The sequence below is a fragment of the Pagrus pagrus genome (assembly GCF_965226575.1).
Source record: "Pagrus pagrus genome assembly, chromosome: 16".
NCBI lineage: Eukaryota > Metazoa > Chordata > Actinopteri > Spariformes > Sparidae > Pagrus > Pagrus pagrus.
In genome coordinates, this window is record NC_140200.1 from 15,516,245 (window position 1) to 15,529,977 (window position 13,733).

General features: G+C 38.7%; 1 protein-coding gene across 1 annotated transcript in view; it reads left to right on the forward strand.

Moving 5' to 3' along the window:
• The first annotated feature begins 119 nt into the window (after positions 1 to 119).
• extl3 (exostosin-like glycosyltransferase 3) overlaps positions 120 to 13,733 on the forward strand; it is a 36,208-nt gene continuing 22,594 nt past the window's right edge. Inside the window, exon 1 of the mRNA XM_084378473.1 lies at positions 120 to 309. The gene's annotated coding sequence lies outside the window, so the exon portion shown is untranslated. The remainder of the gene's footprint in view (positions 310 to 13,733) is intronic.

Genomic DNA, 13,733 nt, shown 5'->3' on the forward strand with positions numbered 1-13,733 from the left:
GTACCCACACCGACCACTAGGTGGAGCGTTTCCCCAAGAATACTTCCAGCGCTTGAATAGCACATTTAATCAACACCGTTTCCCATAATGCCTCGCGGCGTACTGTCGGTGCTGTTTGTCCAGCCGTCGCTCCAACAATGCAGCTTTTAATGGTGCTGTGAGCGGTGCGAAGTAAAAACGCAGCAGCACCGCAGGCTTGTCCGGAGACTGTAGTCGTTCAAATTCAACACAACGACATTTTGACGGTTTGACAAACGTGGCCGGCGGCTGCGGCGCAGCTTTTAGGACATCCCGGACTCTTCTGATGGGGTGAGTAGCTGCTGAAGCTAACGTTGGTCTGCCTGTGTAGTGGAGTGCAAATGCATTTTGTTGTGACCGATGCTGGCTAGCAGGCTAGCTAATTGGCCAGATGAGACATATGGCCCCTTGTGTCTTTTCTCCTGTACATCTTTCATACAGCAGACTTCCTTTGATCCCATTGTGGCTCAGATGCGGATTTTCTAACTGGCGCGAGTGTGAAAGGCTGGCAGTTTTGTACAGAGACTTAAAGGCAGTTGAGTCGGTCTCCGTAGTCTCTGCAAGTCGTGAGTCTGTTTTGCTTTGATCTCGATTGGGGCACACGTCAACCGAGCCGGTGTAGTTGCCGCTGCTTTGCCGTGATGTAATCAGTCTATATATGACTGCTAGGGCTAGCATAAAAATGTTTGACTGCTAAATGCATTTTTTCATTTATCAGGTTTTTTTTTTTTTTTACAATTTGACCCCCCACCCCCCTGTTTTCATGGTCAAACCCACAACCCCGATTGCGTGCCGCTCTTTTAGCACGAGTAAAATGTCACGCCGAACTTCATTCAGAAAACTGGCAATTTAATGTCGACCCTCACGGGCAGACATACATTCTGGCATGATTGTGAAGCCGTATAATGAGCTTATGGTAAGGTCAACATGTTATAATACACCGACGATCATTTCTGTGATGTACTTGCTAGCATGGTAGATGTTATGTACGAAACCTGCTATTACTGCCTTTCATACGGACTGTCCAATTTAGAAAAACTAAGAATTTGCAAATGGAGTTCTGTATGCTGTTTTCGGATAAGGATTAGGGGCTTGTGCCTCTAAGCAAATGGGTTACAAGTTTGGCATTTGTTCTGTCATGTTTTACCTTTGCCATTGAACAAGGTAGCATGGATTTTCTCTTTTAGCGTTTATAAACGTCAGACCAAACTTCATTCAAAAATCTGTCAATTTATTGTCGACCCTCATATGTAGGCTTTCATGCTGGCATGATAATTTGTGACAATTATGAAAGCCATAATGAGCTTCTGGTAAGGTCAACATGCTTTATCACACCGACGATTGTTTCTTGACGAGTGTATTGGCTATCATGGTAGACTTTACTTCACAAAAAATGTATTGCTGCATTTACTACTGACCATCTAACTGCAAAACTAAGAATTTGCACATGGGAGTTCTGTGTGCTGTTTTCGGATAAGGGTTGGGGCTTGTGCCTCTCAACAAATGGGTAATGAGTTTGGTATCTTTCTCTGTCAGTCATGTTTTACCTTTGCCATTGAGCAAGGTAGCATTCATTTTGTTTTTTAGCGTTAATAAATGCCAGACCAAACTTCATCCAAAAATCTGTCAATTTATTGTTGACCCTCACTGGCAGGCATACATACTGGCATGATAATAAATGCTGATTATGAAGCCATGATGAGCTTCTGGTAAGGTCAACATGCTTTAATAGACTGATCATTTCTGTGAAGTAATGGCCATCATGGTAGATATTAATGCACAAAGTTGCAGTCCACTGACTGTCCAATTGCAAAACTAAGAATTTGCAAATGGGAGTTCTGTTCTCGGATAAGGGTTGGGGGTGTGTGCCTCTCAACAAATGGGTAACAAGTTTGGTATCTTGCTCTGTCAGTCAGGTTTTACTTTTGTTATTGAGCAAGGTGGCATGAATGTATTTAAATATATTTGGTATTCAAAGTGACCTGCTCGCTATCGAGAAGATCATAGGTATTGCTGCTATAATGGTTTGCTCTATTTAACAGTATTGATTCCCTATTATATACATTAAAATGTAAGAAAATAATTATGCCGCTCTTTTAGCATGAATAAATGTAACACCAAACTTCATTATAAAACTGTCAGTTTATCGTCGACCCTCACTGGCCAGCATACATATTGCCATGATAATTAATGCTAACTATGAAAGCCATAATGAGTTTCATGGTTAGCAACATGGTTTAATAGACCGACGATCTGTACTGCATGGTACTGGCAATCATGGTAAATATTAATGCAAGAAATCTGTCATTACTGCTTTTATTGGTGACTGTACAATTATAAAACAATGGATTTGCAAATGGGAGTTCAGTTTGGTGTTTTCGGATAAGGGTTAGGAGGCTTGTGCCTCTCAACAAATGGATAACAAATTTGGTATCTTTCTCTGTCAATCATTTTTGACCTTTGCCATTGAGCAAGGTAGCATAAATGCAGTAATGTATTTAGTATTCAGTGAGTGACCTTCTCTTAGGTGTTTCTGCCAAAATGGTTTGCTCTCCGACACAGTATTGATTCCTTTATAATATAGTTTAAAATGTAAGAAGTTAATAACAAGTTTCTGGCAAATGTTTTGGTGTTTTTTTAGTTACACACAGTCGCCATCCGTTTTTTTTTTTTTTAAGAAAGCTGTGCCTTATTACCCTTTTTTATTTATTAAATGAGCTAAGACTAGATTATAGAGTCACCTCTCAGTGTGATCCAATGCAATTCAACTGCACCTCAAACTACAGCCTCCTGAATGACTACAAAAATGTAATCAATGCCTCTCAAAAACTTCCCCAAAGTCTGACCATTACAGCCTACATGTGGGTGGGATTTATCAAATGGCAGTTGCATTATACTCTAATCAGTTCAGGCTTGCTGTACCTAATAAACTGGAAACTGAGTGCAGATGTTGTGTAATTGCCATTGTGGTAATCGACCAATGACTGATGGGACAGAGGAGCTTAGAGCAACCCTCTGTCAGCAGTCTCTCCGATACAGAAAGTTCAATGAGGGGACAATTCAACTCTTGTAGTTTGGGAACCGTACCCCAGTAGCTCCTGTTAAGGCGAGGCTTAGCATGTTTGTGGTGACACTGACTTCACTGCCAACATGTTTCCGTAACCGGTAAATCCTTTTTCACTCAGATTTCTAAGCCCAAAGTTGAGCACTTAATAGCGGCCTTACCAGAGTTGTTGGCCCAAGGCTATGTTTTCAGTTTATTTGTGGCTGCACAGGATTGCATGCGTTGTCAGAGCTTTTGTTTGTGAATTTTGATTTGACAGGAGGTCGCTTTTGTCAAATCACCTCATACATCATTGAGTAAATGAGTCCAATGTTATTGTTTCATTATATGTTATTAATTAGGGCTCTTAAAGTCTGAAACCCGGTGGGAAAAGAAAGTTGCTGACCACAGACATATTTATGCGGTGTCCTGAATCTGATGATGTAGAGAAAACTAAAAGGGGACTGCAGGGAACAGGTCTCGGAAAACACTAAATATTCACCTGGTGTATAGAGGTTGCAAAAGTTCACTGTACTTTCATCACTTCCAACACAATATTCATCACTTTATAGTTATATAATCGGTTATGTTTGTCAAGTATTGTTAGACTAATGAGCGTCTGAGTGTGAGATGTGGAGGACTGGGAAGCTGTAACCCCAGATAGAGGTGTAGACTGTAGTTTTTGTAGGTCAGTTGTCTTTCACTCAGTCAGTCAGTCTGTTAGTTTCCAGAGCATTCTTCTCTCTCTGGTATTTACCTTCTATGCTGAGATATAAACAACAGCAGTATGTCATTTCAATGTTTGTAAATGGTGAACTAAACAAAAAATGTTTGTTTTTTTGTAACAATCAGTTAATAAATTAGTTGACAACTTTTGAATTAATCTCCAACTGTTTTGAGACCAAAAAAAGGGGGGAAGAGTCAAATTTCTCCGTTCAGTGTCTTAAATGTGAATGTTTTACCTTTTCTTAACTCCTCTATGATAGCATTTTTCAGACCAAACAAATCAATTATTGATAAAATAACAACAGATTCATCTACAATTAAAATAAGCATTAGTTGCAGCCCTAATTTTTTTTCTGACCATCAAGCTAACATAAAAATCATCACAGAACCAGATTTTTTAACTTCCCATGCTCTTGTTATGGTTAGATTGTACCGCAGCATGCATTAATATGGACTGTTTGGGGCACTTTGTTTCCCACTGTGGATGAGGATATTGATTTTTTTCTCATAGCGGTGTGACTGCCACGCTGTCTTTGAATGATTTTTTTTTCCCTCTTGTGGTCGCATAGTAATGAAGAAACGCCACAATGCAGAATAATAGCAAAATCAGCATTTCATTATGTGACAAGGTGCTTATAGATGTGTTGCCCTCATTAAACATGGCCACCTGCCCGATGCAACAATTTTATTCATTTTTCATGAACATATAGAGGCTGTTCTGTTGGCATAAGTAGTAGTATGTGTTTGATCACTGTAGAATATTTACGCCAATATTTTTAACTAGTAATATTCTGAATTAGACATTAGTTTTTTCCGGAGCTGATAACAGAAGTTGCCAAGGAGTAAAACATCTTGCTTTTTTCTGATCTCTGATGCAGACATCAGATCAGTTGACTAGGCTCAGGCCACACAGAAGACACAAATAGTGGTTACTTTTCTTTAAATCTTTATCTTGAGTCTCTCTTCAAACTCAGCACCGATTGAATGATGTTTGAGTGCTGCTTGACAGAAATGGATGGAAAGATCTTAACAAGCCAATGGCCTTAACTTTAACTCTGGCCACATCGTCGAGCCTGAAAAGCCAAGAGAAAGTTAGCGTGTTAATCCTGGTGTTGTGTTCACATCACAGCTGAGCCAGAGGTGATGAATACTCCTGACTACTGCAGGGTTAATTGACCCGAGAGGAAATCCCAATAATATACAGTCACATTGCAAACAGAAGCCTGATGTTAGTGGGTTTAAGTGGGTTTTTTGGCCAGTGTGACGGGTATAAGTTACTAGCTGGTGAAAATAGCACATGCACCCAAAAATCTGTCAAGTGCGACAAAACATTTTCATTGGTCACACCTGTGGGCCTGAAATTAAGTAGTGTACTTTTTGAACAATTGAGGTTATCACCATTTCCTGTTGCATGTGCTGTGATTTGAATGAAGAAAAACATGTCTTTGTATTGAGAAATGGGAATTTGGAAAATTAGAATGTCTTATTGGGTGCACCTAAATTATGTGCTGGTGCACCTAAATTACAAAGTTAGCCGCACTAGTGCCACCAGTGTAGAAAGTTAGTCTGCACAAGTTTTGTGTAGTTTGTCATTCAAGTCACTTGGTGTTTACTTTATCTGTTCTTTTAACTCTTGATGTTGGTGTCTCTGTTTTTGCACCAAACATAGACCATGTCAGTGGTTCAAACAGTCTTCTAATGGAAAAATGTCCAATATAATTCATATATCATTAATGATTAACCGATAATTGATTGATTGAGGCAGCCGATCATCAACTAAGAAAACTGCTTAAAATTTGCATCCCTACTAGTTACACCTGTTGCAAGTCCAGTCTGTGTGTGAGACGTAATGTGACAAAATGCCACAAAGGGCGTGCTTAGCCGAACTCATCATGAGTGCAATCAGACTGCAACAGACCTTTTTCTGATATTTCGACTGTTCATTACAGGAAAAGTGCAGATGTAATTGATAACATTATTGATGCTCTCATTCATCGAGTTGTCCCAGTAATCTATACCAGTGCACCAGCATGTACAGTACCAACGCCCTGGAACAGTGACGTCTTTTTTTTTTTTCATCATGACATGTCAAAATATCTCCTGGGAAAAGGGTTTATTGAGTGAACAGCCAAGGGAACACAAGCTAAATATGATGTTAAGTCCTCGCCCATCTGTTGCCAACGGCAGCTGATAGAAGGTGACAATTAGATGTGATTATCAGTTTGGACTGACCCTAATGCGACAAAGCTTTTGAAGCGTCTACTGTTGCCATAATAATCAGCATCCAAATCAGTGTTCAAATGCTTCGTTTTTAAAACTTTTTATTTGTTTTTGGAAGGAGAAAAATAGGCAGAAGACTGATAAAGACCAGGAAGTGGATCTCCTGTATGGTGTTTAGTCTCATAACTTGTGTACGGCACAGAAGAGTATTTGGGAGTGGAACATCGTCCTCACGAGGGAGCAAAATGCAGTCCTGTGAGCTTGACTCTCCCTATGCAATCACAGGAGGGACGAGGAGACAGTGGCTGATGTCTCCATCATGTCCTTGTCTCTCTTTAGACTGATGTTATTAATAAAGTATAGCCTACAAGTACATAATGACCGCAAGTTTGTGTATGTGGGTAATTCTCATTGAAGCTTAGAAGTAGGGATGGGAGGATATCAGATTTTATTGTGGATCTCGAAAAATGAATGGATAAAAACTGATTTATGATTATATTATTTAAGATTGTTTGATTGATCTCACTAAAAAGGATTTTCATTATAAAAACATATATAAATATATAACGTATATAAATATTTGTTCCAGAATGTTTTAGTGCTAGTTTTAAGAACATTTTTAATGATGATTGGGATAACATTTAGTAACATTATTTTGCCAGGATAATCGTAACCTAAAGTTTTCATATCATCCCATGCCTACATCGAGGCCCCAAAAATGGTATTCAGGACAGCTCTGTCGGGCAATAATGAGTCTTGACCCGACTCTCATTATTGCTTGTAAAAGTCATCTAGCACTTACTTGTTTTTGGTGTTCAAGTGAGCTGTATTACGCTGTTTTTCAGGTGAAACCTTTGGAGTATGGGTCGACTGATATGATTTTTTTAGGGCCGATACAATACCGATTATTAGATATCAAGGAGACCGATAACCGATATTTAGAACCCATAGTCATTTGCAATAAAAATTAAAATCTTTTAGATCTTTCAGAAGTAATGTTAAGTACACTTTTAGGGAACATTACTTGAGTTTTTCCTTTTTCTGCTACTTGATACCTCCTTTCCACTGCATTTATTTGATAAATTTAGGAACTTGTTACTTTGCAGATTCATATTATTTTATTGTTTAGGCTTTTAATCGCGATGTGTTACAGATCAAATAGTGCTGTGGGAGGGACTTTGTGTCAGATGATGCTGTATCAGAGCCAAAGTGGCACAATTTTAAATTAAGTTTATTTTGTCAGCATCCTGATAGAAAAAACCCTGATAATTGGCCTACCTGTATTTTGGAGGTGTGATTTGGCAGTCAGGATATGGACGAGCTGATCGTGGTCAGTCAGGACACCTTTATACTCCCGATTGGTGCTTAAAGGCACAACTAGATCCACCCACAACTTCCTTATTAATATGGATGTCCTTGGTCCTGAAGTTTTTCAAAGCCCTTTATTTTTTAGCCTTTTGGCACTACACCAATTTCAGGGATGGAGTCTTAATTGCAGCCCTGATTTTTGATTTTAGTCTGATAAAAATTCACAGGCCGGAGTGAAAGACTGTAGCTTTGGCTTTGACATTAATTGCCATGTCCTTGTAACAAGGCTCTGGATGAATCACCGAACAGATCCGCCGCCTCCTGACTTGCATTCTGTCAAACTGTCCTGCTCTCGTCTGAGAAAGTGCAGAGGTTTAGCTCGAGTTGAATAGCTGCGTGTACCCGGTGTGAAAAAGCAAGGCCTTCAACTCTAATGAACATCTGCTTTAAGAGGCAGGAAGAGTTGGGCTACATTAACCTAGTACAGCTCGTTCTGTATGTTTGTTGATTGTCGGATTTTCTTTTACTCCACTTGGCAAGAGAGAAATGAATAGCATGAATAAAAGTCCTGACATGAACAGATTAGCGGCCTCGTAGCTGTGAGAGGAGAAAAAATGCTTGAAAAGAGAGACTAGTTTTATTTTTGGCAAAGTAAGTAAACAAGCAGCAGGATTTCACAGCTAAATCATTTCCTAAGCAGAAATTCCTCAAATAGAAATGCCTTTTGCCAACCTGCAGTGGACGTTAGTTAGTGTACGTCACTGTCAAGCTCAAGGTGAGGACAGTGTCTGTTTGAAGCAGTTAAAAATAAACACATTGTTCCTTTGGCAAAGGTGAATATTTGATTGTCGGGTATTTCCTCACAACAGTGTATAAAAATAGTGCAATAACTGTCACGGTGAGGCCACTTTATCTCCCCAATTTCATTTTTTACTCTAGAAAGTGACAAGTTGGATCGGTGCCCCCCCACTCACAATCCTGCCACGTGTTGTCGAGTTCAAGCCCTGTGCATTTGTAAGGCTGAGCGGGCATTAACAACATGACTTAAAGTAGTGTGAATGCCCTACGTTGACACTCAGGTGCAATCTCTTTTGGGGTGGTACACTGCAATAATTCTCACATGTCAGGGGCTAATCACCCTGGCTCCCCTCCCACAATCCATCAGTGTCTGGAGGACGAGGCTTGTGGGGTTCTGGCAGCTGTTGTCGGGCTGAGTCAATCTGTTATGGTCTCCGCCAGCCTGCGCAGGAGGGGGGAGAGGAAGAGCTCTCAGGAGGACACAGCAAGCGGGGCTTCTGCCACTGCTATGGCAAGATAACAAGAGGATTTATTTGTTAGAAGGGCAGGATTTCAGGGCCTGCGTGTTACTTTCGCTGCGTTACCCACTAACTGGTTTTCTCTGTAAAATATTTGCAGGGGAGAGACGGGTTAAAAGTGGAAGAGTGGAACGGTTTTATAAATACAATATCATAATAATACTAATGACAGTGGACAGAAAATGGATCGTCACCAATTTTGTTTGGACAAATTTTGGACAAAACAAGATATTTGAAGGCGTCATTGTGCTGTTCGGTAGCATGTGATGCACTTTTTCTTTTCATAGACAGTGCACCAGATTAAGTTTTTACACTGGTTGCACTGGTGCACCTAACTTTTTCATTCAGTTGCACCAGCACATAAATAAGGTGCACCCAATAGTACAATTTAATCTGATTTCTTAAAGGTCCAATATGTAAGAATTAGCAAGAAATATCAAACATACATTGATATGACATTGATGATACATGCAACATGTGAAGAAATAACAGTTTTGACAAAAATGAATTAACAGTAAATTGACCTTGTAGCAGTTATTTTCACAATTAGATTTTCTTTGAAAAGCCTTAAAAAAAATCAATAATTGTTCCATTTGCACAGACTTTTCTTTTCATCTGCTCATAATGTCATGCTAAGCTATTCTCCTGACATGTGACTTAACTACACTACATGCTGAAAGTATCAGCTGCTTCTTCTTATTGTGCCAGAAATGTCTAGTTTCTCATTTCTGTTTTTTCCATCAGCTAAACAGCCTCACATCCACATAGGAAATGGTAGTGGCTGTGATGATATTTATACGGCATCAAAGTGGTATATGTTCAAATTGGCCTTATTTAAGGAAGGAGGACAGTACTCTGTGGATTCAAAATCATGTTTGAGCCAGATACTGGCTGTTTTTCTTTGTGATTATCACGCCTTTCAAATGAGTCCTGTTTATGGATTTAGCCAAATGTGCTGATATCGCATGACTGGCACGCATTGGTTGTTGATGCTTGGAGATGGAATTGGCCGAGACCTCACAATTAGATTCAGTCGGCAGAGCAAATATTTGGAGTCAAACTTCCGTGTGCAGACTGTTCAGAGTACACAGCTGTTCACAACTTTTGTTTTTTTGGGTGGGGGGCAGACGAAGGAGAAAGGCATGATTATTTATTTACTATGACATTTGTACTTGTAAAACCATACTGAAAAATTGTTAAAAGCAAGTAAGGGAGCAGTTGTACTTCTGCTTAAAATAGGCCTCTTTCATAGTAGACTTCTTTACTAGTTAAAATAATAAATAGTAACATTAATGATGTCTCTGTTCAATTTAAGTGTGCCAGTAAGCCTTGTAAATGAGCCGTTAAGCACAATACCAGAGTACTTACACATTCATGTGATTTTTCACACCTGTGTTTGGCAAGTGTGCTGTGAAAAAAATTCATCAATTCAATTTATTCATGAGAAATTTGTGAGAGTGGGTGTACAGAGTGTTTGACAACAGCTGTTGTCACCAAAGGTTTCAGCGTCTCTCATTTGTAGACAGTTGTTCACTACCACATGGAAATCCCCATGATATCGTTGGTTATATTCGTCCCCAGTTGGGGGTACATGATATGAAAGCATTTGGGGGCTTGGTTTTAAAGCACTTCATGTGTTGGTGTGTTTGTCTTTGAAGGATTGTGTCAGTCAGTTTCTGACTTTCTGGCATTGTTTCCCTCTCATTGTTCTGCCATCCTGAACTTCCCTCTTCCTCTTCTCTAAACATCTGTGGAATTGTTCTTTTTTTGTTCTTCTTTTAGTGATTCATGTTGTGCACTGCGTTTGTTTGATGTTAAGATAGCCACAGTTTTACAATATAAATATCTGTCTCTGCTTGCATTAGGCTACAGCGAATCCTATCCTTCATTATATATGACTTTTTTACAACAATGTGGTGACATACCTTGTCTATTCAGACATTCATGGCTGGTTATTTTACCCATCAACAGTTGCCAGATAATTTACTGCAACGTCATTGGTCCACTTGGTAGCGTCGCATTTCCACCGTTTCCTTCTCAGAATTAATTTTGATTTTAAACAATTCTTGATATAAAATCTATTATCAATTGAATGAAGAGAAAATGAGACACTACTACTGTGTGCCAAACCATTTTTGTGTGTGTCGGTCAGCTGTTCTCGGTTGTTACTGCAGATCTGCGCTGCCTGTTTTTTTTTTCTGGATCGCTGCTCCACTCTGTTAACATTAGTCTCTGGGTGTGGGTGACGTCTTTTAAAGGTAATCACTCTAAAAAAAGGTAATGATTCTGTCATTAAATTAAAGAAATGTGTCCAACTGCTGCCTTTTCTTGAGATGGACTTCAAGATAACTCTAGGGTGTGTGTGCTGTAAATTGTCTGGGTGCTGCGCTACCCTCACAGTTCAGTTCCACCTTTTTCGTTTCATCAACTTAAGGCTATTATTATTAAAACTTATAAGAATCTAGATTCGTATGTGAATCATTATTTTTACGCACCCCTAATAAAAGGTGTTGTCTCAAAACAAGATACCACCTAGCCCTAATTATGCCATATCATGTTAATGATATCCAAAGACAACATGTAGTCTCATGATAACAATATAAAATTAATAGATTGCCCAGGAAATAATTAGATAAAGGTATATGTATATATATATATATATGTACAGTAATCAAATCAAAATCAGTTGTTATCTTTGTTTTTCCATCCCCCAAGTACTCCTCTTAAAGTGTACTCTACTTACACTTGACACATTATAAAACTTTAGCTCTGATGTTGCCACAGTGCGAGAAAAAAAAGAGGCTTCTTTTGACACACAAGAGCCTCTGTTGCAGTGAACTCGACATGTATTCGATCACAGAAGCAGCTTCCACTCTGGAATACAAAAAGACTCTTCATCTTCTCCCTGCCCTCATTCTTCTTCCTGTCTCAGGCAAACTGTTGTAACACCGAGCCGTTGAAGTTCTTCTACTTGTGACGGCTCGATTCACTTTGCTCCAGATAAAGCTTGATTACAGCCCAGGTGACTAATTAAGGCTCACCCTGCCCTTCAAAATTGTGACATTTGGGCTCTTGAAATGTCCCAAGCTCTTGATTAATGAAAGGAATTTAATTTAACTGCAGCAGGACCTGTTCGATATGCACCACCTGGTTAGAGAAATTCAGACAACCTGTCTTACTTTGGCTTAAATCAGAGTATAACTATGAAGCTATAAATACTCATCTGAAATCTTCGATGCTTATGGTGAGATATTCTGTTGAAGGTGGAAAAGAGCGTTCCTCCGTTCTTTTAAAAATGAGTTGAAAATAATGTTTGTCCGATGTGATGACAGTGAAAAAATACTGTGTTTTTTGTTAACAAGGGATTAAATTGAAGATGTGCGCTAGAAGAAATTGTTTTTTGAAAATATCTGTAGGCAATAACACACCACTGTGTAGTGAGTCAGAGTAGGCACTTTCAATGTCTGTTAATTAAGCCACATTCATCCCGAAACTAGTTTTTGTTTCTGTTTTAGGTGATGCTTTACTAGTTTCTGCCAGGGTGGAGGACCGTGTATGATAGGACTGTGTGTAGCCTCAAACTCTTCTGTTGCTTTTCATCTCTGCCTAAAGTAATTACGTAGACGCAAATGGTTAAATAAGTAGCACATGGCAGCCTGTAATTAGATTTTTGGTAATGAATGGGTCAAACACCAGTTGAAGGCATTTAGGCGCAGAAATTCCCGACAGGCTCGACAATATAGTTGGTTGGCTGGTGCGTCACAAGGGAAGCGGTCATACCCGATCACAGGACATGAATGAGAAGCTTGTTTGAGCTTTGGTTTGCCAAAAAAAAAAAATCTTTCAAGAGATCTACACCACCATTCAAAAGTTTAGTATGCTGCCACAAAACCTTGATTTAATACCGTCAGAAGTCTGTAGGGCTGCAGTGATATACCATTTTCAAGGTATACTGTAGCATTTAAACGGACAGTTATTGAACCTTGTACATTAGCTTATCTAAGGTATTTAATTATATTGTATTATTTTTAAAAATCCATATATTTCAAGTAGGGATGTACATTTTAAGCAATTTCTTTAATCAGTAGTTTGCTGCATAAACAATTGATTATAGCCTTATCATTAACAATACATTACATTTGTATTAAATAAGTTTTTCCAGTAGCAAGCTGTTTGTAGGCAACATTAGGATTTAAAAGAACAGTTGAAGAGAACACTACATTACTTGAATAATAAACACAATCACGCAAAATAATTACTTCATTACTGTTAACTAAATACAGTTTCTCATTCCAGTATTTTGGATTTTATTTTGATATATTTGAGAAGCAAGTATGTGTAGTTTGTAACAAGATACTTTTTGATGTATTTGTGCCCGTCTCTGATGGTCAGTTAATACATGTTTGATCAGTTAAATTCTTAACAGCAATTAATCAATTTATGATTAATCATTAACATCTCTAATTTCAAGTTTATATCGAGTTTCATATTTGTTGGGACACAATATTTTGTGAAATTATAACAAAGTGTTGTTCAACCAAAAAAAACCCTTCTGCTTTCATTCCTTTTAAGGGGTATTGTAATAATGGTAGTCATAGTAAAAATAATAACAACAGTGCAGTACCTTTTATAAAGTGATACCATGACACTGCAGTATTTTCTGTGATGGTTATTGTAAGTGAAAAGCTCATACCATTGCATCCCTAGATGACTGAGAGGACTACTCTATATTTTTGAATGATAGATAATAGATGTCATTATGTATGAAGGGTTTGCAAAAAAGTAATGTTTCATACATGACAAAGAAACACTGTACAGTGATTCAACCAGACTGACAACTGAAAATAAATGCCTTCCAAAAACTCCACCAGATGAAGGACTCAGCCATTCGCCGTTATATTCGTCCAGTCACCCAGACCTAATATGAGATTCCCAGAATATTTGACCTGTTAATACAGTAAATATTAGCCAGTCAGTTCTTTTCAGAAGCACAGATCTAATTTTAGATGACCGCCTATTTAAATGTCAACCTTAAAAGCCTGTAAAGTAAGCCTGACCTTGTCCAAATGAGCCGTTAAACTGAGTGCTATTTCACTCGGTTT